At 50.5% G+C, this 27,868-nt stretch overlaps 1 long non-coding RNA gene across 1 annotated transcript in view; it reads right to left on the reverse strand.

The window, feature by feature from the left end:
• Positions 1–27,868, reverse strand: part of LOC141579611 (uncharacterized) — a 58,392-nt gene that overhangs the window by 8,812 nt on the left and 21,712 nt on the right. The window contains exon 2 of the long non-coding RNA XR_012511342.1: positions 19,437–19,617. This is a non-coding gene — a long non-coding RNA (uncharacterized LOC141579611). The remainder of the gene's footprint in view (positions 1–19,436; positions 19,618–27,868) is intronic.

Genomic DNA, 27,868 nt, shown 5'->3' on the forward strand with positions numbered 1-27,868 from the left:
CATGAAAACACCTGTGCAGATATACAAGTACATGCATATATTTTTAGGTTCACACATATGTACACACACACAAAAGCATGCATGCTACCCTGGTCCTCAGAGCAATATTAGAGGGCAGACTTCTGTGAGGGGTTGACTCTCACAACAGGAGGATACTTGTACCAGCTCCAGGCCCTCAGCCCCCAGAGGAGGTAATGAATCTGAAACCTCCTGGTAGAGCTGGCTGGAGACAGTCTCAGTGCTCCCAGACTGCCCCTTCCAGGATGACCCAGGATTTCCCTGTTTGCAGTGCTGGTGTGGGACTGAGGGGCAGACTCAGCACTCAGGTGAACCCAGAGAAAGTAGGCCCTTAGGACACTGGCCAGAGATCCTGGCACCTTCAAACCCCAGAGGCTGGAGAGGGATGGGGCTAGGGCTGGGGCTGGGGCTGGGGCTGGGCTAGGACTAGGATGGGGCAGGGGAGAAACTGGGGTTGGGACTGGAAACGGATCTGGCCCAAGTTGACATTGGAACTGGCATTGAGGTTGACATTGGGACTGGGGCTGGTAGACGGCTGGATCCCTGAGCCTGTCCCGGGGAGTAGACATAAGCCCCTGGGGGTCTTCAGCTCCAGCAGAGCTGAAAACCAAGAAACAGGACTTGGTTGCAATTGGCCCATTTCTACATTAAGCAGTGGCTGATGGATGACTCACTTTTTTGGCTAATGAGGTGAAAGAGGAGTGAGGCAATGATGGCTTGAACCTGAGGTCTGCCCTGAAACATTGACGCCAACCCTCCAACCAGCCCCTTGCCTATCCTGGCAATCATATAACCTATTTTGGGCCCATGTTTTCTCATCAGTGAAATAATTCTATTTCTGGACCTGAGCAGGTTGACCACCCAGGTTGCTTTATAATTACTTGTTACCTTATACTTTCTGTACTTTTCTGTGTATATGCTGTATTGCTCAATGATAACAAAATATTACATTTTAAAATATACATTAAATGAGGTAAAATATATACAAGGCCTCTGGCACGGAGCCTGGTACATAGTAAGTACTCAATTTTTTTTTCATAGCAACACAAACGGTACCAGAAGTTCCAGAAGCTGTAACAGCACAGAGTAGACAGAGTCCTCCCAGCTGGAAGGATCCCTGCAGACTTCATGGAGGAGGTGACATCAGAACTGAACTCCGAAGGAGGAGCTAGATTTCCCAAGGGGAAGGCAGAAGCAGGTAATGTCAACACATGACAACACGTGTGCAGTGTGAAAAGCACAGTGACAGAGGAGTTTTGAAAGCTCATGCTGGAAGCTGTGAAAAGAAAGAGACAGACTAGGGTGAGCTGAGACAGGAGACAAGAAAACTGCTAGGAAGCTGAATCTAGGTGAGGGGTGACTGCAACCTGGATCGGGGTGGGGCAGAAGACCAGAGAGAAGGGAACAGAGCTACAGGGGTGGAGCCAATGATTGGGGGAGGGGTAGGGAGAGAATGGGTGATTCACTGCTCAGGGTACCAGTGCCCTAAGAAGAAATGCAAAAGTCAGAAGATACCTATTCTGCAACAGAAGCCCACCCATGCTCCCCCTAGCTTACAGCCAGCACCTGTACACCATGCTCAGATCGTACACTGGGCAGCTGGAAGTGTCCGAAGCTGGCAGCAGCCGATGACTGACAGGAGTTAGTGAATGAACACCAACTTCGTCCTTGACTGGGATAACTCTGAGACACGTTCTGCACCTTCTACAGCAGGATTATACTCGCTTGTCCGTAACTGCAACTTGTTCACATCACATTCCTCGTCGACTTCCTTCCCTTCCCTGCTCCACCTTCCCTCTCCCCTACCAGTATTTCCCAAGCCACCTCCCCGATAAGCTAGTTGTACCTGAATCCTTGTCTCAGAGTCTGCTTCTAGAAAATCCAAAATTCTGAAATTTGACTAGGTAGTGACCTCCCCATGACAGGAAGTATTCAAGAAGCAGCTAAACCACTTTCCCTGCAAGATCACAAAGTAGGGCTCACTCCCACACTAGGTAGAAACTAGCTTTTATTCTTGCAAATTCATCAGACATTGTCCAAGTACCTAGTTAGGGAGTGTCTGGCTCTGCTGGGGAGAATGCGGCCCCTGCACCCATGCCCAGGCCTCATGGCTGGGACAGGGTTAAGGATGTTGGTTCCCAGGCATTCCCTGGGTCACACTAAGACAAAGTCCAGCATGAGAAATGTTGGGTGGCGACAACAAAGGAGGGGACTTCCCCAGTCTTTGCTCCCTATGGTCCACGGGGCTTGGAATACCCACTTCTGAGAACTGCACCCCACCCCAGGTGAACAGGCTTCAGCTCTCATTAGAGTGGGTGTGAGGAGGTGACTCTGGGCCAGACTCATCCCCCAGGAGCTTCTGCTCAGTCCCATTTCCAGGAAGATCACTCAGCAGAGTGGGTTGTGAGAGTTTCAAAGCAGTTTCTGAGTCAGGAAATTATTGGCAACATCATGGCCCAGTGGCAGGGTCCACACTGATCTGATTGCTGAATGTGACCAGCTCAGAAGCTCCCGGCCTCCTCCTTAGCTCTGGCCCACACTCAGCAGAGAGGAACCAGGCTCTGTCCCTGCAGGGGCTGCACCCCATCACCCGAGAGACCAAAGGCTCCCTCTTGGCTCTGCTTCTGACAGGGAGCCAGCCTCCTCCACTCCGGGCCTCGGGGTCTTCACAGGGACAGGCCTGGCTCTGCAGGGCAGACTGGCAACAAGGGACAACGCAAGAAAAATAAATTCCCAACATGTATATTGAGAACCTGCCGCAGGCCAAACCCGTGCTGGGGACTTGAACCCAGACGTGAATAAGACAGAGGGCTGTCCTCCCCGCGTTCCCCAGCGGTGGGAGATCAAGCTGCCAATGAACACGATAAATGACCCTTTGCCCTATCAGAGGCTTAAATGAGGTGCTATGGGAACACAGAGCGAGTGATCTCTTCAGTCTGGACGGACCAGGAGGGGGTCAGGGAAAGCTGAGCGAGAAGGAAGTTGGCATGACTCATTTATTCAACAGATATTTTTTTTTTTTTGCTTGTCTACTGCATTCAAACAGTTTTGGGGATATAGAAATAAACAAAAAGATCCCCAAAACGTCCCGGCCCTCATGGAGCTTTAAGTCTGGTGGAGGGAAACAAACTAAATAATTTAAACTAAAATAAGAAAATATACAGTGTGTTGGTGACACATGGTATGGAGAAAAAGGAAATGGAAAGAAAGAAGTAGGAAGTTTGCAGCTTTAAAGAAGAAAGTCATAAAATGTGTCCCTGAGAAGGGGCAGAGAACTGAGGCCAGTGTTGCAGGACAGCAAGAAGAGCACATGCAAAGGCCCAGAGGCAGGAGCATGCTTGGTGTGACCAAGAAAAAGCAAGGAAGCCAGTGCAGCTAAAGCAGAGCAAGCATGGGGGGAGCAGTAAGAAGTGAGGTCAGGGAGGCCATGGGGGCGCAGACTGTATAAGATCTTTAAGATTGTGGTGAGGGCAGCAGCTTTCCCTCTGAGTGAAATGAGAAGCCAGTGAAGGAGTTTTCAACAAAGGAACAGCGAACTCAGACATGTGGGTGACGGAATGGGGACAGAGGGAGGAAGGACAGAAGCAGGGAGACCCGTGACGAGGCTACCACACTAACCCAGACCAGCCCCTGGCCCTGCCAGCCCTGGGACCGAGTGGTGAGAATGGTCAGCTTCTTGCTATGTTTTGAAATTAGAGGCAACAGGATTTGGTGACAGATTAGATACAGGGATACAGGGTATGAGAGAGAGAGGCCAAAAGGGTGACTCCAAGGTTTGGGGGTGTACAAGCCAGAAGTGGGGATGCCATTCCCTGTGATGGGGAAGGCCGCAGGAGAGCTGGCAGGAGGAGGAAGTTGGGATTTCCAAGGAATGAAGAATGGCAAAGAGCTTTTCAGACTGAGGGAATAGCATCAAAAAGGCGTGAACACACATGGTACCGCCTGGGGACCTCAGGTGATCCTGAGGGCTGTAAAACCAGGAATGCATGATGGGACCAGGGTTGGGGTGGCGGGAGGTGGGGCTGGCTAGGGAGACTGAGGGCATTCTGGATTGATCCCACAAGCAATGGGGAGCCTGCTGAGGTTCTAAGAGAGGCAGAAGGGTCAGAGTTACTGTTTAGAACAATCACTCCAGCCACACTGTAGAGGCTTCATTGTGGAGGGAGAGGCTGGGCCCACGGACTCCGTCGGGCAGCCGGCCATGGCGGGACTGGGTGGGCAGGAGATGGCGAGGCCTGAACTTGGACAGTGACGGTGGAGGGAGGGGTGGCCTCTCTGCCAGACATCTGGTGGGGGGGGGGGGGCCTGGTGGCCAACTGATCAGTAATGGAAGGAGGGTGTCAAGGACAACACCCAGGCTGCTAACTGGGGACTGAGTGGTGAGTGATCTGAGGCATTTAAAGGCAACAGTGAGGATGAGCAAGTATCTGGGGGTCACAGATCATACATGTGATGAGGGCTGGGGAAGGGCCCTAAGGTGGGCATCCCACAGGGCAGAGCGATGCCCACTCTGGGCTCAGACACAGGCAGAGCAAGCCTTTCTACTCTGCTCTCCCCCTGTTCACCTCACCCGCCACCAAGGGAGGACGCAGGACGGGCTTCAGTCAAATGAACCCTCAGCCCCAGAGGGCTTCAGCCTTCAAGAGATGCCAGACTGGGCACCCAAGTGGGGGCGGCGGCTCCATTTCCAAGGTCAAGCCCCAGCCCCCGCAGGACCCCCTCCTTTGCTTCCATTTCAGCTGATGTAAAACTAAGTGGCACTGGGCCCGCATGCTCTTCACATCAGCACAACAAGATGCTTAGTCAATAAAATAGTTGAGCCAAGTGAACTCAGCATGCGACTCCAGGAGGAGTTTTTTTTCCAGGGGAAATGTTATCATTTTCCATTCCTGTTTAATGAATCATGGGAATTATAGCAACATTACAAATGGCTTTCTGGGCAGGCTATTACTTTGTTTCTGCAGGGTTCTAATGGCAGGCCCGCTTCACTGAGGGCTCAGCCTGCCCCCGGCTAAGGAGAATAATGGTATTATTAGAAGCAGTCCCCTTTCAAGGCTCCGGCCCGGGAGGGGTAGTCGCCCGGGACCTTACGAATTGGGTCTAAAGTGGGAAGCCCGAGTGATTGATTTGGGAATTTCCCGGGGAGTCTGCACAGGCGTCCGGAGCACCATCTGCTGAGACCCGGTACAGCTAAGTCAGGTCTCCTAGGGCTTGGCCAAAAAATCTGGGGAGGGGGGCTGGAAGAGGAAGGGAAGCAGGAGACTTGTGAGCTATTTTCCTGAGCTGAGTGTGGAACAAAGGGAGCAGCAGTGAACAAGACAGACTCGGTCCCCAGGGGGTATGGGGTGCTCAGAGATGGGGCGTGGGGAGCAGACATGTCCCAGCCTTCACCAAGACTGCCCAGAGCTGTCTCTCACCATGGATCTCGCCATGGTGGCTACCAGAAGGAGCAAGCCTGGTCTCTGTCCATGGAAGCTTGCAGGCAGGGCAGGGACAGAAGAGGAGAGAAGGTGGGCAGGAGAGAGGGGATCCAACCCTCACCCACAGCGGCCAGCTGAGTCAGGTCTGGCGCACAGAGAAATCTGTGGGTGCAGGTAGCCCTTCCCCAGCCCCTTGTCCCTCCCACTTGGAAATGGAGGATGCAAAGAGCCTGGGGGATGCGCCATGGCCAGTATCCTCCTTGAGAACACCCAGCCTGTCCAGAGCTAAGCCTCGCTGCCTAGAAGCAAGAATAAGTGCCACAAAGCCTTGCTTCTATTAAGCCTGCCACCTGCTTTCTACAATGTTGATCAAGAGCAGACATGTGCCTTAAAGGGCTATTTGACCATTGTAGTAGAACCAATTTGGGTGGCCTCCTGGCTCACGAAACCCACCTGGCCACAGCTGATTGGCTTAGGGTGGACACCCAAGCCCAACTGAGCCTTTCAGAGTCTGTCCCTCTCACAATGTAAGATGCCAGAGAAGTACTTTTATTTCATTTGATCACTGCTGTCTCCTGGGGGCCTGCCTGAATTCTGCTTACCACACAGGAGGGGCTCGATAAATATTTATTGAACAAATGAACCAACAAACGAACAAATGAATGAATGAGCCACTATGAGGAATTTGGAATTTTTAACTGGGAAACGGAGATGGGGAGCTCTGGAGCCGAGCAGCATTAGCTGCAGGAGTTAATGAGCACATAAACTGCTCCCTGGAGAGAAGACCCACCTCCTCTGACCTCCAGGATCCTTGGGGCTACCTTGGTCTTGACTTTCCAAAGCTGCCGATTCTCCTCTGGTTACTGCCTGTTAGCTTTGAGATGGCCCAACACCCTGGCCATAAATTCCCTCTCTTGCTTAAGTCTGTTTCCATTGCCTGAAACCAAAAAGTCTTTACCAACCTGATGGGAAATTTTGCTCCCTGATATGTCCTGTTCCCCTACCTGGCTGCTTCTCTCGGAGTCACACGCACTCCTGCTTGTTCCTGGGGCTGTACACAGGTCTGCCCATGGCCACCATCACCAGCTCTTGATGGGCTCTGGCTCTGAGGCTGCAGGGACCCAGAGGCAGGGAGTGGCGGCGTGCTGGGATGCCAGGTCCTTAGGACAGCGGGGTGTGGGAGGTGCAGTACCTCCTCTCCCTCCAGGGCCCTCACCGTACCCTAGCCTCAGATGTGGGCTCTGGGGAGGTGGTGGGGAGCTCACTCAGATACTCCCATTGTGTAAACCAGGGCCAGCCCCAGCAGTGCCTGACTCCTCGCCTGTCTCCCACCCTACACACACAAAGGGGTGGGAGTGTGATGGACTCAGAGCCCTGAGAAAATCTGAGTTACAAGCTGAAGCAGGAGGAAGGGCTGCCCCAGCCCCCAGCCCCCAGCCCCCAGCCCCCAGAGGCTGCTCCTCGCCTGGCTGGATCAACTCTTTCTTTCCTTTCTTCCGCCCTCGCCCCAGGTGCCTGGATACTAATTATAATGACCCGGTGAGTTACAAGACGGTGAAATTGCTTCCACCTGAGGTTGTCACGGGCTGGGGCGAAATACCAGGGCTGGAAATTAAACTGTGCCAGCAGGCCTGAAGGGGTGGGAGCAGGCGGGAGGAGGAGGGGGAGGTGGGAGACGCACCCGCAGCTTATAAAGCAGCGTTTATGAAGTGTCAAGAAGACGCGTCCTTGGCAGACTCACAGAATCTGGAGCTGTCCGCTGCTGGTTGCTGGACACAGGTGCTACAACAGCAGGTGACCAGGGACCAGCAGAAGCACCACGGCCACCTGGACCCCCACAGACAGAGAGATCAGCGGAGGACTGCAACAGAGGGTGGATCGGGGTCAGGCTCCGCTCCCTAGACATGGGGACACACACACCCTGACAGGTGAACCTCCTCTCTGTGGGCTCTGAGAGAGAAGGAGGAGAGGGAAGGGGTGACTAGAGCCCAGCCTGACTTCAGCAGCCACCACATCTCCAAGCTCAGCCTGAAGAAATTCTCCCCTCCAAATCCAGGTCTCTTCATCATAGGTCATGTCTGCCCACCAGCTCTGCTGTGATCTCTCCATGTGGAATTCTTACAGACCCGCCCAGCAGGGAGATCCCGGATGGTGGGAGGGAGGGAGCCACCTCGAGGACCTGGGAGTCTGCATGTCTGAGACCTACGGTCAGCACCACCGAAACTGTCCTGCTGGACCAACCACAGCGGTGACAGGCTCACCTGAGTTACTGAGACTATCTTCCCAGGTCAAGAGCAGGTTGAAGTTGGCCCCTTGAATTCTACCAAATCATTCATGGGTGGATCTCTCCAGCACTATTTAAACTGTTCCAGGACATGGAAAAATAAGGAAAGTTTCTAGATCATTTTTATGAAGTGAGCATGGCACTAATACTACTACCCAAATGGAAGAACACACACAAAAAAATCATAGATCAATCTCACATTTATTTCCCTGTAACAATTCTAAATAAAGGAGTAGCCTATAGAATCCAGGCAACACAGAAAAAGAACAATATATCATGATCAAGAGGGGCTTAAGAAATGCTAGGTCATTAGTGTCAGGACATCTATTAATATAATTTACCACATTAGAGAATCTAAGCATAAATTATCTGCTTAAATCAACAACCATTCTTAATTTTTAAAATTCATAATGAAATAAGAACAAGCAACTTCTTCTTAATAGGATCAACTATAACCATCTTCATCCCAAAGGAGGAAATTCTAACAGCATTCTCATTAATGTCAGGAACAAGGCCAGGACATTCAGTAAGTTCACTATGACCTGACTTTGTTCTGCAAGTACCACTTAATGCACTTAAATAAGAAAAATCACTTAACTATCTGAAAATTGAAAAGGGTAGGTAAACTTATCATTATTTGCAGAAGAAACATATGCATAACTGGTGCAACAAAAAGAATCAACCGAAAAACTATTACCAACAATGAAGAAATTCAATAATATGGCTAGTTACAAAATTAACATGCAAATGTCGATGGTCTTCATACTTCAAAATGACAGCCAGTTGGGGCATATAATGATATGATACGAACATATGATATTTACAATTAAAATGAAAAAGACAAAACGCCTAGGAGTATGCAAAAATACATTTATAAAGAAAACCCTAAAATGCTGCTGAGGGACCCAAAAGATGACTTGAACAAATGGGAAGGCATACCATGTTCTTGGATAGGAAGAATTGACATCAGAAAGCCATATCTGTTTTCCCTGAGTTAATCTATAACATGTGCATGTTTCAATGAAAGTACTGTTGGGAATTTTTAATGAAACGAGATGACTTTGAGGTTCATATGGAAAAATAAGCAGGCAAAATAGCCAGGAAAATTCTAAAGAGTAATGAGGGGAGGCTAGCTCTATCAGGTATTTAAAGGTAGCCTAGAACTGCAGTAATTTGAATAAAATGGTAGGTATGTCTTATGAGTAGACAAACACATCAATGGAACAGAATAGAAAGCACAAAAACAAATCTAAAAACATGTGAGCATTTAGTCTATGAGAAAGGTGGCATTTAAGTCACTGAGGAGAAGATGAACTATTCAATAATGTTACTAGGACAACTGGGAAGCCATTGAGACAATATTAAATTAGATCCATACCTCACACCTATGCCAAAGTGAACTCCAGAAGGATCAAAGATTTAATTATTTTTGAATGAAGTAGTAAGTAGCCTAGAAGAAACAATCAGAGAATTTTTAAAAAATGATCTTAATGTGGGAAAGGCCTTTGACAAGACACCCAGAAGCCAAAAAGAAAATTGCTGATAAACTTGGCTATATAAAAATAGAATACCACTTCATGACAGAAATCACCATCAGCAAAGTCAAGACAACCAACAAACCAGGAGAAATATGTGGTACTTATCACAGATAAAGTATTAATTTCCCACTTGTATAAAAAGCTCTTATAAATCAATAAGAAAAAGACCCATAACATGATGGGAAAAAATGGGCAAACAATATGAAGATAGTTCACGGCAAAGGAAATAGAGATAGCTCTTAAACATCTGAAAAGACACTCAACCTCACTCATAATAAGAAAAATGCAAAATGAAACTGCCTGGTATACCTTTCACCTATCAGATTGGCAAAGATCGAAAAGCTTGCTAAAAGACTGTGTCGGGGAGATTGAGAGGAAATTGGCATCTCCTACATTGCTTCTGGTACAACCTCTGTTGGGGGGCAGACAATTTGGCAACATCTATCAAAATTACAAATGCATATGCCCCTTGGCACAGAAATTACACTTCTGAGAATTATACAAAAAGAAATTCATGGAAATGTGTGAATTGGTGAATATATCAAATTATTCCCCATATCATTGTTTGAAATAGTAAAAATAAATAAATAAAAGGGGGCAGGGGACTAAAGGGCCACCAACAGGTGATGGCTTAAAGAAATTGTGGTCTATGCATACAAGGAGATGCTAGGTGGACATTAAGAAGAATGCAGTGACAGTAATTCCACTCCTAAGTACATACCAGGAGAGTCGGAGACCTATGTTTCCGTAACAACTTGTACAAAGATGTTCACAGCAGCACCATTCATCATAGCCAAAATGCAGAAATAGTCTAAACATCCATCAACTGAGGCATGGATAAGTAAAATACAGTATATCTCTAAGACAGGATATTATTCAGTTAAAAAAAAAAAAAGAATGAAGTACTCATGCACACTACAACGTGGATGAATCTTGAAAACATCATACTGAGTGAAAGAATCCAGACCCAAAAAGTCACATATCATGTGATTCCATTTATAATCAGTGTCCAGAATAGGCAAATCCCATTCATTCAGAAAATAGATTAGTGGGTGTCAGCGGCTGGGGGAGAAGAGAATGGGGAGTGGCTGCCCATGGGTGTGGGGTTTCTTTGGGGGATGATGGAAATGTTCCAGAATTAGATAGCGGTGATGCTTGCACAACACTGTAAATATATTAAAAATCACTGAATGTTACGGTATGTGAAGTATATCCCCACCCAAAAAAAAGAATGAGGAAACTCTGTCTTGTTAGGGGGTGATCACTAAGACACAAAGTGACAAAGCAAAGCACAGAACCCTGTGGATATATTATTATATGGTACCATTGGTGAACAAAAGAGGGGGAAAGTACAATTTATAAAAATACATGGGGGTATCCGTATATGGCCCTTATATGCAAAGACTGGCCCTGGAAGGACACACAAGAAACTGAAAACCCTGCCTCCGTGGAGGGGACTGGGAGGCTGGGGACCAGGTGGGAGGGGGACTTTCCTCTGTAGATACCCTTGAAATATGATAATTTATTACCTACTCAAATATTAAACTGAATTAAATTTTTAAAATGAAAGTGACCCCTCTGTCTGTCGGGGGGCGGGGGGGCCAGAAGTAATTGTAACGGCACTGGGGCCACCATCGATGGAAGACAAAGGCCTGGGGCAGAGGTACCTGGGTCCAGCCATTTGGGGGCCTGAGGGGTGACCTGCTGCAGGGAAAAGCCACGAGATGGGCAGGGACTCTGGTAAGGCCCAAGAGGATTCCTGAAGAAGGGAGCCAAGGACAGGGGGAGGGGTTGCGGAGCAGGGAGGACTCCTGTGCTTTTTTCCTGGAGACAGGAGCCAGCTGCTCAGAGCTGTAGGGATGGCCACAACCTGGATAAGGATGGAGAGCAGGGAGGGGCAGAGAGAGAGATTGGTTGGGAACTATGTGCTGAACCAGCTGAGTCTCTCTGTCAGTGACAGTAAAATGCATGTGCCCTCCCTGTGTTGGGCATGGGATATGGGGATGGATCAGACATGGTCTCTGCCTTCCAGAAGCCTCTAGTCCAGTGGTTTCTGAGTGGAGGTGTAGCTGTTACTATCCCAGGCCTGCAAGGCAGGGGAATCTGGAAACTGCAATTGTAGGGAGAGGGCAGGATGGCAGGAGCTGTGGCCTCAGAGTGTAGGAGCCAACTGCCAACCGCATGGCAAGGGAGAAGCAGAGGGAAGGGAGGGTGGGAAGTGGAGGATGGAGACCATGACCCCACTCTCTTCCCTGCCAGTGCCTCGCATTGACCCAACCAACCAGCCAATGGATGAAGGAGCCGGTTGAATTGTCCACACCGATCAGCCTCCTGCAGCACGCGGCAGGGGGTACAGAGCAGAAAGTGGACCTGGAGATGCACGTGGGAGACAGCCAGCGGTCCAGCTCGTTCACAGCCCTTTGTCTGTGAGTTCCAAGACAGGCTTCTTCCCAGAACAGGAGCAAAGGCAAGCCCAGAAATTTAGCGTCATGGGGGCTAATTCCAAAACATACCAGCCTGGGAACCTGATGTTCCCCAGCAGCCCAGTCAAGGTGACCCATGGCACAGCCACCCTCTCCTCCGGCACTAGGACCCAGTCACCTGACTCGTGGGTCCTCGTCAAAGTCAAAAGGCAGAAAGCAAACGGCCCTCTCTGATCCTCCTGTCAATCCTGTATCTGGGCCCAGGACTTATTTTCAAACCAACCAAGCGTCAGAAAGTCACACATCAGGCTTATCTCTCCTGCCACTCATCTCCCGAAAGCCCTTCTCCCCGTCCCTGTCATTCCCAGACAAATAGAATCCCTCCCCCACCCCAAACCCTAATAAATGTCTGAGCTGGGGGAGCAGCACCCAGCGCTGCAGAGCACCCGGTCTGCCCCAGCTGTGCTGTTCCAATAGGTGCATCCCTGTCTGCCTCTCCTGGCCCGAAAGAGGTGAACAGCCCTGTCCATGAACGCGAAGAAAATCGCCACCCTTCCCCGCAGCCACCTGCCTCTGCCCCAGTGACTCAGAACTGGTTTCCATCTCTAGCCACTAACCACAACAGGGGCTGGGGGCTGAATTTTCACATCTTTGACTCCGTGCTATTCATTCCAGAGCTGCAATCAAGCTGAGGCGTGTCTGCTGGCACCCCAGACCCAAGGCATCCACTACTTGTATCAACCCTTCCCTCTATATGTTGCTTTCCCTTTGACAGTGACAGTTGGCATTGGTGCAGGGGCTGCCAGCAGGTAGTGTTGTTTTGAACCTGGTTCCTACTTGGAATCTTCACTCTGCTATTATCAGCCCTGCGGCATTCGTTCGTTCACTCATCCATCCATCCATTCTTTCACTCACTCAGCAAACATGCATTGTTCAAAGCACAGTTCTGGGTGCTGTTCTGGGCTCGGAGACACATAGGGGAACCAGACAGACAAGGTTTCTGCTCTTATGGAGCTTCCACTTTAGTGCGGGAGGCAGGCAATAAACAAGGAGGAAATAAAGTGATAAGATGGAAAGGACAAGGGGTGGGAGAGGGGTGGAAAAGAATAAAATAAGTGGTCAGAGAAGAATTCTCTGAAGAGGTGACATTTGGGAAAAGATCATGAGCAATGATCCAGGCTCTTAGAACCTATTTCCCAAAAAATTGGGGTAATTTTAATCATGCCTGTCTCTCCAGGTTGATAAAGAATTAAACGAGTTAATATACATCAAGCACTTGGCCCAGGGCCTGGCATCGAATAGTGCCCAATAAATTGCAGCTCCGTGTCTAGCTAGGGAAACAGGGACTTGGGGAGGCACCGCAGACCCACATGGGACTCCTGACCCAAAGGCAGGGCTTGCTGGCCTGGTTGCATGCCGAGAAGCTTCCTGGAGGAGGCTGTCAGCAGTGGCCAGTTGCAAACCTGAGGCCAGCCCAGACATCTAAATCAAGAAAACTCCTGCCTAGGTTAGGCAGACCCCAGCAGCCTGGGTCCCTGAATCTGGACCTCTGTACTGCCTGAGTCATAGCCTCCCCTCACCCACTCCTGGGCCCCTGAGCCTTGGATTTCCATTGAGGCTGGAATCTGCCACAAGCCCCATGTTTCTGCTCCGAATCACCCAGAGCCACAAAGTTGAATGAATCCGGAATACGGATGACCTACTTCAGGAAAGCCCATCCACGCAGAACTCAGTGCTCTTTTGACCGATGGCCGCCACGGTACTGCCACCTCCCCAGGCTCAGCTCCTCCACCCAGCCCAGTCCTGGATCCTCCCTCTCCACCCGGGAACCAAAATCTCATTTCTCCTCCATCCTAAACTGGTAAAGCCCCAGCAAGAGGGAGGAGCAGACAGACTTGAGGGAGAGAAGGCAGCCATGGGAGGGCAGGACAGAGCACTCTGTCCCAGAGCACCACGTGTTCCCCCTTCCCCCTTCCCAGGCCTCACACTGCCCTGCAAATGCCACCACTCCTGACTGATGGCAGGAAATTGATCCCTGCTCAGCACATCTCAGGAGGACTGATAACTACTCAGCGAGATGGAGTGAGGGGAGGACTGATAACTACTCACCACTCCACTGGGGGGTGGAGCCGAGAGGTAGCAGGGAGGGGAGGGCACCCACTCTGCTGAGACAAGCCCCCATCACCCCTAGTCCTGAGCCTCCCCTCTGCCTCTAGGGGAACTGAGGGGAGGGGGACACTGATGTGCAGACGGGAAACTCCTATGTCTCTCTTCATAAATATGGGGCATTCCACCACATTTCCACCAGCTAGAGTCCTTCTCATCCTTCAAAGTCCACCTGATGTCCTCCCCTCCTCCCAGAAGCCTTCCCAGATCCTTCCAGTTGGATGCCAGCTCCACTGCTGAGCACTTACTGTATGCCAAACCCGATGCTAGGCATTTTATATACAGTATTTCATCAATGTTCATAACTCCCTGAGAAGTAGGAACTGTTACACGCATTCCACAGTTGAGGAAAGTGAGGCTCAGAGAGGTTAGGTGACTCGCCCAAGGACACACAACTGGTAAACTGTGTTTGGAGTTTGAACCTGGGCCCAACTGACTCCAGGGCCTAGGTGCTTCACCACAACTTTCTCCCACCTTGTTCTCCTATCAGCACCTCGAGCCTCTGATATAGACCCTGCTGGTATACAGGTTACGGGTTGCCATGGCTGTCTGCCTCCCCCATTAGACTGTGAGGTTCTCAAGGGCAGGGCCATGTCTCACATCACCTCCACCCCAAACCCCCTTGGGTCTGCTCACAGTAGGTGTCACTTCTTTGTGGGACTCAGTCCCAAAAGACCCAGAACAGAAACTGCCACCTGCACCCTACTCCCGCATTCCTGCCGCCTTCACCTCACCAAGCAGGCACTTCCTCGCCCACTGATTCTGCCGTGCTCCATCTCAGGGCCTCTAAACGTTCCTCCTGGCTTCACCGAGACTCTCCTTAGACTGTTTCCAAAATCTCGATGAGCCTTTGCATTTTAAGCAGACACGATTTTATCAGATTTCCCCGTCTTTCCAGGCGCTCAGCTCTACCCAAGTTTGATGAACTGATCTCAGTTAGATAAATCCTATCAGCTGTCGGCTTTGCTGAGACTCAGAGAGTGACATTTCCCCGGTTTGCTCAGGTTTAATGCAAAGGAGACAGTCCTGCTGCAAACCTTCCAGGCCAGGTGAGACTAATAAAGAGTCTTCTACAAATGGCCTCACTCTGCCAATCTGGGCCGTCGGACTGGCTTCTGGCTCCCTACTGTTTCTGGAAGGGTGGAAGCCAGCAGACAGCAGACCACGGAGGGCGCCAGGGATGCAGCCTCTCTCTTGGCTTAATGGTGGTTGGCAGCATTTCCATGCATTTCCATGCAGGATTATGCCATAAATTTACTTGGCTCCAAACAAGCATGCTCACAGCATGGATGCAGTAGGGGAATAGGGAGGGGAGGAAGTGCCCCCAGACTCTAGGCCTAAGCATCTCGGGGCACACCCAGCCCCATCACCCCAAAGCTGGTCATCGCTCCCAACCCCGCAGGCAGCCCAGTTGCCAGCTGACTCTCCCTGGGAGGGAGGCCTGAGGATCTGCCCCCAGAGGAGCAGAGGAATCGACGAGGGGCAGGGGGGGAACAAGAGAGGTAAAGGGTCCAGGCATCACGTGACATCACGAGTATAAAGGGACACCCAGCAGCCTCATCACATCCTCAGACTGGACCCAAAGGATAGTCCCTGCAGTGGGGACCCTGGCTGCTCAGCTGACCAGGGCAGGCCTTTAATAGGCCATCTTTGCCCCTGTAACCCAGGGCTGGGAACGCTGGGAAGCAAAACAGGACAGATGTGGGTTGAAAGTTTATGTTTCCCCCGCAACCTGGGTCCATTAGGAATAATGACTTGTAAGGAGGGGAGGAGTAATCTTGGTGGGGGGTCCCTGGAGAAGAGGTGGATGTGTGAACACAGACACCACAACAGAACGCTCACTCCCGAGCCCATGTGCATTCGCTGAAATGTGCGGGCACCAGCACGCCCACTCACACACCACGTTCACCCACACGCTCACAAATGTGTTCTCACGCACAGGCGCACACACACACAGAGACACACTCCTATATACCCACATCCACAAACTTCGCAGGGACCTGCATTTGATTTGTGATGAGTTTGGGTATTTTTTTCTTTTTTTATGAATATCGTTTGCAAAACTAATTAAGAGGGATTGAAGCCCAGAGCAGAGCTAATGAGCTATTCATATACTCTGGCATCAGCCCCGCTGGTGAGGTTCAGAGATGTCTTGAGATAGAGTCAGAGGGAAGAGACGCCACCCCCAGGGTTCTCTCTCCAGCAGGGAGACTCAGTGGAGGTCTTGCAGCCTCCTCTCCTCCAAGGGGCTTCCAGCTGGGATGGGGGGACAGCGGGAGGGCAGCCTGTGGAAGGGGCAGTGCTGTGAGCAGTGATTCCCAAACTCCAGCGTCAGGATCCCTGGGAGGGCTGGGCCTGAGTTGGATTTACAAGGTCTGGGATGGAGCCTGAGAATCTGCATTTCTAACACACTCCAGGTGCTGCTGCTGGACCAGAGGCCACACTTGGAGAAATTCTGCCTTAGAGGCCTCTGCTCCAAGATACGTCTGCCTGGACCCACACACCACGGGGTTTAAATGCACAAGGGGTTGACGGGAAGACAACAAAAACTCGAGATCCTGCTGTGACAGAAAGGGCCCATCACACTGAAGGATTAAAACCCACCCAGGATTCCAGCAAGAACGAGACTCCCATCCTCACCTTGATGTCCTGTCCCCATATAGCAGCCAAAGCTCAACCACAGGCATTAGCCCATCTGAACTTACGCGGCCCCACCGCCTGGCGTCCCGTTTCACAGATGAGGAAACTAAGGTGCAGAAAGGTGAAGCGATGCACCTACTATAACCCAAGGAGAGCCCGGATCCTAACTCAGACGTCCCCTTTCCAACGAGTATCCTGCTTTGTGCCACAGGAAGCAAAGTACAATGAAGTGCTGTGGAGCGTTCAGAGGTAAGTTCAATGATGAAACACGTCGCCCACAAAAAGCTGCATGAGTAGCATTAAGCCAGAGGAACGGAGCTTCCAGCTCTTCCCACTTTGTCCCTCTAAGTCCCAGAACTAACAAAAGCCCCAAATGTGGCCTGCTTCCCACAGCCCGCAGCCACGCCATGGAGTCACATGAAGCCAGGGAGGGAGGACGAGGCCAAGTCAGCACAGAACCTGCCCCACAAACCCAGGCAATTTCCCTTCCATCCCCAACCTTGCCCTCTGTGGACTGGCCCTGCCTGTGACACATGCAGTGTGACCTCTCACACCTGAACGACTGCCTGCAGAATGCTAGCGTCACCAGGGCCAGCAGAACAGGTGGACAGGGACAGTGCCTGGGCCTCTCCCTCTGGTTTATCAGTTGATCATGAACTGACTTGGGAAGAGCCAGCAGGGGAGACTTCAGGGGCCCCTCCCTCCTCGCCTGCTCCCTCAGTCCATCCTCCAGGCTGAGCCTGGCTGGGACCTAGATTCCTCCACTTATAATTAATTGTTATCAGCTGATCAAGTCAATGGGTGTGGTGAGCTGGGATTGGGCTGGGGTGAGAGACAGAAGAGAACTTGAGCCCCTCGAACATGACGGAGCCCGCAGAATCTCCCTCTGTGCTCCAAGCATGGTAGACCTTTCCGGGGCTCAGACTTCTAAACGTAGATGCCCCCAAGTAAGAATTTTTGCTGCTTTATTAAACACTGAGAGTTTGCCAAGCAGCTCATAGGACTATCATCAATCTTTACAATAACCCTGGAGAATCATTTGTTTTATCCCTAATTTATAGGTAAGGAAACAGATACAAAGAGAGAAGTGACTTGCTTAACACTCACACGGCTGGCAACTGAGATAACTTGAACCCGTTTCATTCTGACTTCAAAGCCTGTTTTTCTTTTCTGCTTTGTTGCACTTTCCTCATGAATGCTCTTCCAAGAACTCCTATTCACCCATCAAAACCCAGTGTTACAGTGTTATTTCCTATGTGAAGCCCTCCTTCATTCTCTCTGTTCACTTCATATTAAGAATGTTAGTCATTCTTATCAGAATTCTAAATGAGGTTTTGATTTAGTCAGTGGCATTTGACTGGAAGGCCTAGTTGTGCCTGCATTTTGTTCCACTAATTATTCCTTCTTCTTAAGCTACACACCCAAGGAATAACCAAAAAACAAAAAAAAAGAAGCCACTTATTATTAGCTAGGTCAATGTCTGAAGCCCAAAAGTCTTGCCCACATCCCTAAATCCAATAGATAACTAAAACTGTGGCCAAGCCCAAAGCAGTGGAGACCCTAGACTTGTTTGAAAAGAGAATGAGGCTTAATATCTGGCTCCAGCCTTGGTTCCAGAACTTCTACATGGACTCAGGGTTGACAACCCAACCAGAAGAGGCATCTGGGGGACTTACCTTGAAGGCAATTTGAATAATAAACACACTCTTTTTATTTTAATGTTTGATTCATGTCATTTCAGAGGGGAAATGCTAACGGAGGTTGGGAGTGGGGGCTGAAGTCCCCCAAAGTACCCCCTTAACACTGACCCTGCCTGGCTCAGGTTTAGTCCCACCATGAGGACTGAGTGAGTGACAGCATGGCCTCCCTGCCTGCTAGTAAACAGGACCTGACACCCTGAATCTGGCCAAATTTGTCTTCCTTTGGGGGAAGTGGTCCTGGGGGCTCAGACTGCTCCCTCCCCAACAGTGCTCTGCTCTGCTCCCACAGCACCTGTTCAACCTTGTCTCGCTCGGTCCCTTTGTCTCATCCTCGCCCAGCTCTAACCTGCCCACATGTCCTCAGTGCCTAGCCCAGGGCCCAGATGCAGAAGAGTCAGGTGAGGGCAGGTGTAGGAATCAAGAGATCTGGGTAAGAGGTAGGGGATCCTCCCAAGAAGTCAGAACCAACATCCTCAAAAAACATGTGGGAGGAAGGAGCAGGGTCAGAACTAAGACCAATACATCTGGAGAGCAGAGAGCAAGACTGAAATGCAAGCAGGTGAATGGGTAAGTAGGCAAGGAGGTAAGCAGGGCCTTGTAAGGAATAATGCGAAAGTGGTATTTATCCTGGAGCAAAGGGGAGTGACGTGATCAGAATCACACTTGGAAGGATCTCTGTGGTCCTTTGTAGGACATAGACTGAGACCTGCTGAGGGTTCCTGCATGTCCCTAGTCAGGGCCACGAGGAAGTCAGTCCTGTGATGGTTAGTTTTATGTGTCAACTTGGCTGGACCATAGGATGCTCAGATAGTTGGTCAATCGTTATCCTGGATGCTTCTGTGAAGATGTTTTTGGATGAGATTAACATTTAAATCTGTGGACTTGAGAAAAGCAGATTGCCCTCCATAATGTGGGCTGGCCTCATCCAATCAGTCGAAGACCTAAATATAACACACACACACCCCAAAAAAGCCACAAGGCCTCCTGGAGCAAAAGAAAATTCTTGCAGATGGCCTTTGGACTAGAACCACACCATCGGCAATCCTGGGTCTCCAGCCTGCCAGCCCACACTGCACATTTGGACTTGCCAGTCTCCATAATCATGCGAGTCAGTTCCTCAGAAGAAATGACTTTGTTTGTATACATAGGTATATATGTAGGTACACGCACTTGTGCACACACACATCCCATTGGTTCTCTTTCTCAGGAAAACCCTGACTTACACGGTTTCCTTCGCAGAGACTCACCCCAAATCCTAGTCGGGCAGCAGACTCTGCAAGCAGTAGCAGAGGGTGGCTGGACCAAGCTGTCCTGTCTTCCATGAGGTTCTCCTTCCCCATCTAACTTCTCTCTTGGGTTCTCTCTGCTCCACCACGTGGGCCCCAGGGAGCTCCACCCAACTGCGGGCCTCCGGTCCTCCAACATTGACTGTCCAGTGATGGTGCACAACAGGGGCAAGACACAAAAGCAAAAGCAAGTGAGGTTCATCCCACCTGCCACAAGGCACTGGTCCAGCTCCCTCATCCCAAGGTTCTGGTCTGCTGCTGTTAAAGGTAATAATAGCCACATCAAGCATGTACGGTGTTCTTAACACATCACACATATTAACTCATTTAACCCCTTCAACAACTTCAAGATAGGTATTATTATGATACCCATTTCACAGATGAGATGACTGGGTCACAGAGAGGCTTAGCAAATTGCCCAAAGTCACACAGCTTCTAAGTGAGAGAGCTGGGACTCAAACCCAGCAGTCTGGCTGGCTCCAGAGTCTACAGTATTTTCTTCAATTGTGGTAAAATAGACATAACATAGAATTCACCATTGTAAACATTTTTAAGGGTACAATTAAATAGCATTAAGGACATTCACATTGTAGTGCAACCATCCTTACCATCCATCTCCAGAGCTTTGTCATCATCCCAGACTGAAACTCCATACCCAGTAAACAATAGCCCCCATTTCCTCCTCCCCCCCCCCCGTCCCCGGTAATCTCTATTCTATTTTCTGTCTCTGTGAATTTGACTACTCAAGTACTTCATTGAGTTTCGAAATGAAATCATACAGTTTTTTGTCCTTTTGTGTCTAGCTTATTTAGCTTAGTATAATATCCTCAAAGTTCATTCAAGTTGTATCAGGTGTCAGAATTTCATTCCTTTTTGAGGCTGAACGATCTGCCATTGTACGGATGCACTACACTCTATCCATTCATCCGTGGATGGCAGTGTGGGTTGTCTCCACCTTTTAGCTATTGCTTCTGTGAACATTAGTATACAAGTATCTGCTTAAGCCCCTGCTTTCAAAGCTTTTGGGTATATACCCAGAAGCAGAGCCCAGAATCTTAATTACTATGGTCAATTGTCCCTAAACAGCAGACTTTGAAACCAAGGCAAAGAAAGCCACTTCCCTCTCCCCAGATCTACTCACCCCAGCTGTTTTCTACTCTCCATAAATCCTCGTCTCCAAGCTTAAACCTTCCTTAACGCCAGGCTTTTTTAACTACAACAGCCTCCTGGACATTTCCACCTCTGTGTCTTACCGACATCTCAAACTCAACACGTCCAAATTAGAATTTTCAGTCCATCCTCCCCCCAGCGTCACCATCTCAGTTGCTGGCATTTCCAAGAAGCCTGAAGCTGGAACTAAAATCCTGAGCGTCATCCCAGACACCTCCCTCTGCTGCCCTCACTTACATGCACCATCCACAGCCAAGGCTTGTCAATCCTAACCCCAAAATACTCCTGGAATCTCTTCACTTCTCTCCATCTTTGCCAGTCTCACCTCCCAGGCCAAGCCAACACCATCCTCTGCCTGGACCACTGCATCAATCTCCCCTCCAGTTTCCTCGCATCCACTCTTTACAGCCTGACAATCAATTCTCACATCCAAACTTTCCCTGGTCTTCAGATGCTTGTAGGATGAAGTCCAAAGCCTTTATGATGGCCCAGAAAGCCCCAAAGATCTGCTGACTGCCACTCTTCCAGACTCCTTTCATGCACCCCCGTCCCTGGCCTCCTTGTAGTTTCTCCAAGGAAATTGCTCTGTTCTACATCAATCTTTACACCTACTGTTTCCTCTGCCTCTAACATTCTTCCTCCCACACCCATCCCCAGCACACCTCTGCCTGGCCAGTTCCTACTTATTCTTTAGGCCTTGGCCAAAATGTCATTTCCTCAAAGAAACCCCCCTTAACCTTGACCCCCAGGCCTAATCAGGACCCTCTGTTGGTCTCACACAGCACTAGTTCTTTGCCTTCATAGCAACTATCCCAAAAATTATGATAATGTCTTTATTAGGATCATTATTTATCCCCTCCTCATTTTCTTCACGTAACTGTCAGCTTCATGAGTGCAGGGTCTTGGCTGTCTGGTTCTTCACTGTATCTGCAACACTGATGCTCAAAAAAATTGTTTCAAGTGAGTGTTATTGAACATGGAAACACCTGACATCAGAAATGACCTCCAACAACAGGTGAATTCCACCACCACCACCCTGCCTCTACCAGAGTGTGGCTTCTCCCCAAAACACACACCAGCAGTCCCACACAGGTGCCTGGAGACACATACACACACACAGTCACAGGCACATGTGGCATGCTGACACCCCCCAGCCACCACACACAGGCATATGGGGCAGCATGCCCCCCCTCCCAGCCCACACACTCACACACTCACAGACATGCACACACGTAGACATGTGAAGTCACTCACAGGTATCAAACGGGCACACTGTCACACAGAAGGTCACACACCCGCAGCCATAGTCACAAACTCACATGCAGACACTAATGCACACGTTTCCATGCACACAGCATACAGCATCACTCACATGGTTGCTCACCCACAGACAGTCACACACTGCCCTGCACTCTCAGCCAGCTTCCAAGTGACATCTGGAGATGGCTTCTAAAAGCCTCAGGGCGAGGACAGCCCTTCTCAGTTCCTGGATGGGAACCTCTTCCCAGGACCCCCAGAAGCTTTCTATACCCTTCCAGCACATTCTGCCCCCTCCCTTGGCCACCTGCCTACCAGCCCAGTCCATCCTGGCTCCCAGACTACAGGTTCAAGGTTGGGGCAGATATGAGAGTCATGACCAAGTGTGACTAGGACCAACTCAGCAGAACCGTTTACTACTACACAACCACTGGTAATTATTTGCCCTCACACTTTTCTGTGTATTTCCATATGAAATTGCTCACTCTGATTCTTGGGAAGAATTCAAATGAGAAAATCCCATGAATAATGAAACTGCCTGGGAAATGAGGAGCCATTGTCATTTCTCGGGCTCTGAGCACGCCTCACCCCGGAAAACAGGAGTTTAATTCCATACGGGGGCCTGGCATTGCTATGGGGGGAGGTGTGCTATGGGGGGAGGGAAGAGCTGGAATCAGAGAATCTTATATGGATGTGAGTGTGTGTGTGTGTGAGCGTGTGCATTTGTGTTGTGTTTGTGTGTTGATGTGAATGTGTGTGCAAGTATTTCCACTTTCCTATTGCTGATAACAAACTACCCACGAAAATTAGTGGTATATAGTAACAATCATTTTTATCACAGCTCACGATTTGGGGGATCAGAAATTCAGGCTGGGCTCGGCTGGATAATTCTCCTGTTCCATGGAGTGGGGACAGAAATAGTGATTTAAGCTGGAGAACCGGGTGGTCTAGGGGGTCCAAGGTGGCCTCACTCACACGGGTGGGACCTTGGCAGGAGTGAGGAAGCCTGGGCACCACCAGAATTTTCCACTAGAACTCTGCACGTGGCCTCTCCAGCCGGACCGTCTCAAATTGTCAGGCTTTTCACAATGTGGCTCAGCACTCCCAGAGAGTCTCCCCGTGATGTGGGCAAGCTGCAAGACTTCTTACAGACTAGCCTTGAAAGTCTCAGAATCTTCTGTTCCCACATTTTATTGGTCAAGCAAGTCTTTGGACCCAACCCAACTCTCGGGGAGGGGAATTAGCCTCCATACCTCTCAACAGGAAAAGTGGTAAGAATTTTCAGCCACCTCTAATGCGCCACCGCATACATCACACTCCAGAATTCATCACAGTGTGATGGGAAGACCTTGCATTTAAAAGTGCATTAAGATAGGTTTGGATCCCAGTGCCTCCACTGACAAGCTGCCTGGCCTTGAGCAACAGAAATAACTCCTCTGAGCCTCAGTTTCCTGATCTGTCAAAGGCTGTTGTTGCGAGGACTTGGATGTAAGTTTCAGGCAACAGCATTCAGTGAGCACTTAATGTATGCTAGGTGCCCAAAGCATGTGCATTTCTTCCTGTTTTCCCCTGCCCTCCTGCCCTGGGTCACACACCTTAGGAGACTCTTGAGATGGGAGTGGGTAGGTAGGAGAGGCAGAGACTGAGGCCCCAACAGCCTCTGTGCTCACATCAGGACGCAACCCACAGCCGCCTGGCTCTTGCCAGCCTCCTGATGGTCCCGTCTACTCCAGTGCCAAGGCCCAAGGTGAGCCCTGGAGCCTCCGCCATCTGGTCCAGCTGGGCCAGCTAGAGGCAGCTTCGCCAGCTCGGCGGGGGTGGCCCTGGCTAACAATGGCATTAATTTTTCATTTGTTTGTTTGATTTTCCGCAGCGAATGAGGAATGTTCCCACAACATCTGGAGCTGCCCCAGGCGGAGGCACGCAGAGCGGCAGTGGCAGCAGTGACAGCTCAGAATACAGCCCTCTTGTTGCGTGCACATCCCCACGTCCACACACACACAGACCAGTACACACAGTCACTCTGCATGCCCACGCACACGTGTGTGCATCCATAGAGGTCTGTATACTACACAAACGCCTGGGTACACGTGTGTCCTCATATGTACGCAACCATGCTCATGACACATACGCATGTGGGCGTGCCTACATGCATAGATGCTATGCGTCCTCAAACACACATGTTCAGATGCACAGACTTAAACACACACACACACACAATCACAGCCACATCACTAGGACTGGGCTAAGGGCTCCCAGTTCTGGACCAGAGCTTAGGAAGTCCACAGCCCAAGGAGGCCCCTGTAACCTCTGCTCTGTGTGCCCCATTCAAGCCAGTGAGAGCCAAGCCTGACCCCCAGCCTGGAGCGGGAGCCCAGCTCCCTATCACCTCCTCTCGGAGATACAAGTTCTACAGCTCCCTGCTCCCTCCCCAGGCCTGGCCCTACCCCTCCCTGTCCTGGAGCCTGATGTGACCAGCTGCTCTCTCAGCTCCCAGGAACCTGCCCACCACAGACCCCACACTTAGAGACAGGTGCTCAGGGACAGTCACCTCCCCTCCCTGAATGATTCTTTCCCCTGTTGTAAAATGAGAGAGCTGACTAGACAACAACACCTGGGGGCCAGCCCGAGGGGACCCTCTCTGCTCCCACAACCCAGCTCAGCTCAGGCCCAGGGGCACTTCCGCACGGAGCTTCGGGGCTGTGTGTCCGCATATGTGTGCTCAGTGTATCTGCACATATGTGTTTATGTTCATATATCTGTGCAGCCAGGTCTGCCTTGCATGTTAGTGAGTGTCCGCACATGTGTCGGCAAACAGCTGTGAATGTGTGTCCGTGACTCTATATGTGCATCTGTTATCTGCACTTGTAAGTGTGCCTCTGTGTTTATATGCCTGTGCTTTTGTGCGTCTGGGTCATTGCATGTCCTTGTGCCTGTGGATGTTCTTATACGTCTGTGTGAATCTGCAAAGCTGTGTATGTTGGTGTATAGGTCTGCATACATGTGTCTCTGTGCTTTTATACATATGTCAGTGTGTCTGTGTGTGTGTATATGTGCAACAGAGTGTGGCTGTGTGTACGTCAGCATGTGCAGGGGTGTGTGTGCGTGTGTGTGTGTATTGGGAGCCAGGGTGAAAGCATGTCAGTGTCAGGACCTGATCACCGGTTTCTCTCCAGCTCTGGCTCCATCCAGGCCCTGCCATCCAGCCAGGCTGGTAGGAAGAGGGCAGCCAGAGAGAAGAGAGCTTCCCAGACCAGAAGTGAATCTTGGCCCAGTGGCACAGTGTGGCCACAGAGGTGGGAAGGCACAGGGGCAAGTCTGTGTCCCTGAGGCCCCTCACCCTCACCTGGCAGCAGGCCGACGGCCCTTGGGACCAATGGGCAATGGGGAAAGCAGTGCAGTTTGTTCCCTGTGTGGCCCCCGCATCTTCTGTGGATCTCCCTGCTGGTTGCTCTCCTGGAGGCTCCTCCTCTGGACTCTCTCCCTGCACACAGATGTGTGTCAATGATCAGCTTCATCCTCTCTCCAATTCATCCTTTCCCTGGCAGGTTGCCCACATGTCACACACACGACACACAGACCCTGGTCTCTGTCGCACTCACACTCCTTGTGAAGCACTCTGGCACACACACTTCACAGAGTCTCCGTGGTTCTCTGTCTTTCCCCATCCCCTCGTCCTCCTTCCCATCCCGGTGCTGGCAAGAGCAAGGTCCTTGTCCTAGCAGCTGTGGTAAGGGTTCTCGGATTGCTAGTAACAGAACCTAGTGGACAAGCTTGGGATTTTTTTAAGTGGGACGTTATAATGATACAGGCGTGTCTTGGGAAACCCAAGGGCAGAACCAGAGCCCAACCTCAAAAGGACTGTAAAGCTAGTGGGAGCCCAGAACCTTCTCTCTTTGTCTTCTCTCTCCTCCGCCTTCTTCTCTTTCAGCTTCTCCATGGACTGGACTAGCCAAAGACAGCTGCCCTACCCCAAGAGCTCAAAGTACCTCAGTTCCAAAGAGCAGCACAGACACACCAGCATCAAGGATTCCAAGACTTTGAGAGAGAAAATATAAGTGGCCAAGCTCAGGCCAGTCATCCACCTCTGGTCCAATCAGCAATGGCTGAGGGCGGGGTCACACAGAAACATGGCTGCCAAGCCCCACCCCTTGGGTGTGCCCAGCACTTCCCAGACAAAAGGTCTTAGGCAAGAAGTTCAGTGTCCAGTGAAGGTGAATGAGGTCCTCAGGGTCAGCCAGATAAGGAGTCCTGCTGGCACCTGGATGTAAAGGCCTGGATCTCCAGAGTGCAGATGACAGTGGGTGTTGTGGGCTGAACTGTGCTCCCCTCAAACTCATATGCTGAATTCATAGGGTGAATCCCTGACCCACCAGTGGCTACACTTGGACATGGTGCCTCTAAGGAAATAAACTTATATGAGGTCTTTAGGGTGGGACCCTGATCGGCCAGAAACTTGATCTGGGACTTCCAGCCTCCATAACGTGAGGAAACTAATTTCTGTCGTTTAAGCCACACGGTCTGTGGTATTTCGTTACAGCAGCCGGAGCTGACTAATAGAGTGGGTTTATGCATTCAGGAGTCTTCAAAAGGTAAGTGATGTTGAAGCCACAGGAGCCCACGAGAGCACCTGGGTTGGAGGGTGGGACATGGGGTAGCCCACACAACAGGTCTAGTCCCGAGAACACCCTTCGTTCCTGTTGGGACCTGCACCCTCTGCAGCCTGCTGAGCCCCAGCCTGGTGGCAGCCCCAGCAGCAGCCCCTCCTCTGCCCTCCTTCTGGATGCACACCTCGACCCTCCCACCACACTGGACAGGCTGTCCCCTGCATGCCATGTCACCTCTCCCTGGCTTCGTTCTCACCTCTACCCATCCTGGCCCCACCCTCCTGCACATCACCGCCTAAGAAATCCCCCAGGCTGGAGTCACAGACAGTGGTGCTTAGACAAGCACCAGCACCCGCCCAGGCAGGTGACCCTGTGAGTGGGATCTAGAACTCCAGACCATGGCGAAAATGGGAAAGAAGGGCTTCTTGCATTCGTAGATCCAGTCACTGCATGTCCTTCCCTTAGATGAAGCCAAGACACTGAGAGACTCTGGGTCCTGCTCATGGACGGGAACCCAATCTCATCCATCCAGGCCCCTCCATCATTTTTGCTCCAAGACGCAACAAATGCCTCTTGGCCTCAGAACCCCTGAAAGCAAACTGACTGATGGTACACTTTCAGCATATCCCTGAGAGCGCTCATTTCAAACCATGTGATCCCTCCAGCCTCGCGTTAAGAACTGTGTTCACGATTTGCTGGGAATCATACTGGCAGCGGACAATAGTAATTATTTTAGCTGAAATTTAATGAGCACTTACTACCTGCCAAGAAGAGAGAGCTAGGCACTCTGCAGGCATTATCTCATTGAATTCTCACAGCCTCTCTGTCAGATGGGTCTTTCTATACCCATTTTGGAGACAAGAAAATGAAGGATCAGAGGTTAGCTAACTTGCCCAAGGACCCCCAGCTAATTAGTGGCAGAGCCAGGATTCAAATAGAAAGTCCGTCCAACTTCAAAGCCAGAACTCTGAACCTCGGTGCCCTGTCCTCACTACCAGGACACACATGTGTGTGGTTTGGGCAATGGTCCCGGGATGAACAGCCCGCCCTCTGCTGCCAGCAACCGATAACTACAGGAAAAGACTAAGGAACCCCTACAAGAACAAAAAGTTCCAAGGTGCTACCAGAGTCTGTGGTCACACACCTCGCAGACTCAGTACTTCTGCACTGTCTTGTTCCCTGCTTCAAGGCTGTGTCCCCAACTAAACTGTAATCCTCTGGAGGGCAGGACCCGGGTCCCCCTTTTCACCCACATTCCCCAGGGCTGCACAAAGTAAGGATTCAGTACCAGCTTTCCCCATGGTTGTCTACCGCTTGGTTAGGTGAGTGGCAGTTGGGTTGTTTGTTTAGATTGTTGGT

Source organism: Camelus bactrianus, chromosome 13, assembly GCF_048773025.1.
Source record: "Camelus bactrianus isolate YW-2024 breed Bactrian camel chromosome 13, ASM4877302v1, whole genome shotgun sequence".
In the NCBI taxonomy this organism is placed as follows: Eukaryota; Metazoa; Chordata; class Mammalia; order Artiodactyla; family Camelidae; genus Camelus; species Camelus bactrianus.